The sequence below is a fragment of the Morone saxatilis genome, unplaced genomic scaffold (genome assembly GCF_004916995.1).
Source record: "Morone saxatilis isolate NCDOM2014 unplaced genomic scaffold, NCSU_SB_2.0 Contig17, whole genome shotgun sequence".
Classification (NCBI taxonomy): Eukaryota; Metazoa; Chordata; class Actinopteri; family Moronidae; genus Morone; species Morone saxatilis.
The window spans coordinates 18943182-18945403 of record NW_023339729.1 but is presented as its reverse complement, the minus strand read 5'-3'; positions in this window follow the sequence as shown (position 1 = coordinate 18945403).

Below are 2222 nucleotides of genomic sequence, written 5' to 3'. Positions count from 1 at the left end.
TGGGAAGAATATGTTTCATCAATTGTATGACGTCTCTACGTCAAGGAACTATCATAAACTGTACCATAAGTGCAATCGACAATAATTAAACAGCCTTTTACTGGGAATAAAGCATTGGTCAACTATTATGTGTTATAATATTGTGTTAGTAGTACCCACTCTCCATAGGGGAATTTATTCTTCAATTCTGTATAGTTTGACTGGTGTTCTGCAGTCCCTGAACATTATTTTCTTGTGTAAAAGACTTCAGACCACTTTAGGCTATAATATACAGTAGGCGTAATGCCAACACTAATGTAACAGTAGTGAATAGGAACCATTCCTTCACACCTACTGTAACCATCAGCACTAGATAATTATAATATGCATACATAACATATACCCTTTTGTACTTGAAGGTATTAAACTTCAGATGAAGATACTTGCTCCTTTAATGTGGTTTTCAACATCCCAGAATGTGTCAACATCTTTCTCATGAACTGTCCATATGTTCTTCATATGGCATTGGATATTGAAGCATGTTAATTAGTGTCAGTGAAAGGCTGCCTTTCCCAAGTGTAGGGACCAATAAACTTATAGAACTCCTTTGTCTCGTGCCATCACACTCTACAACTCCTCGCATCGAGGAGGGGGTTTTGAGTTGTGTTTAAGTTATTGAAAGTACAATAGTATAAAATAAACTTTGCTAGATATAGGAAAATAAAAGTAGAAATAAAAGTAAAACAATAAACATCTCAGATAATATATAACAAAGTAGAGTGATAGAATAAAAATAAAAAAAATAATGAAATCAAGAAGATAAATGTAAGAGAAATGTATAAGAGGATAAATATAATGGCATTGGTGTTGTTATACAGTCGATAAGTTAAGTGTGGATCAAGTTAATTGCACAAGAAATAAATAGAGAACAGTGTCAAGGTATGTACTGAGTAGATTATTATTGCACGTTATTGCACAGTGACAGTGGAGTGGCTACCAATCCTTTCCTTCTGTCCTCTTTACCCTATTTCCTCCTCCCCCCGAGTGAGGAGTTGTAGAGTGTGATGGCACGAGGGACAAAGGAGTTCTTAAGTCTATTGGTCCTACACTTGGGAAGGAGCAGCCTTTAGAGGCCGTTCTGATCTTCGTCACTGTCTTCAGCATATTAAATCCCCATTTTGCTGAGCCCTTTAAGGACTTCTTACCCATTTTGTCTTAAATCTGAGGTTGAAGTTCATGCTCAACCTTGTAAATGGCAATTGAAAAAACAACCTGACAACCAGGTCAATTTAGTTGTTGTGTTAGTCCAATCAAAATCAATTTGGGAGCGTGATATATAGGGTTCTGTTCATTGGAGCTGTCCTTTGTTGATAACTTTTGGATTGTGCCTTACTTAAAAAAGTAAGAACCTGTGCATTTTCTGTTATATATTTGTATTATTTATGTATACAGTGAATATATACAATCTTAACAGAAGAGCCATGGTCACCACTGTTGAGATCTTGTGTTCCTTTAACTTATGTAATTTCTTTTGATCTTGCATTGCAGTGTTGCAGCACTTGTGATGCATTTCAGAAAATAAAACAGTTTTACACCCAGTCAACTACATTATTTATGCATCTGAAGCAATGAGGGAATAAATATGCCTTTTGAACACACATTACAGAGGCATGGCCTGACAAGTAGCAGTTTTATTTTTCCTTTTACATACCCTATATAGAACGTAATAAAACTCCCCCTCAAGACATTTAAATTGCTAATCACCCCATAGCTTTAATATCATAGAGACAATAAATAATTTAGACAAATGTCCAGTCGGCATAATTCATTAACTCTCGCTCAAATCCCTCTTTATTTCCAATCTGTCCAACCTTGAAACACTTTAATCCACAGATGTTAAATGAGATAAAATCATAATTATGGCAGCAGTGCCTGTTATTTAAACCAGATCAAGGACAAGAAAGACTGCAGGGATGGAGGGATGTAGCATGGATAGCCATGTAGTAGGAGAGGGCTGTAAATGGGGCAAATCCTCCCAGACCCTTGGCACTTTGTGGAGAGTGTATTTTAAACCCATAGACCATGAATGTCTTTATGAAATAAAAAGTAACCTTTTAATGCCCAGACAAAAAAAAGTACAAAAGTAAATCTAGCCCTGTTGTTGTGACCCGTGAAGTGAGAAAATACAGGACCACTGATACTGATATACAGTATTAATTCCTCACACCATTTGACTGTCAGGC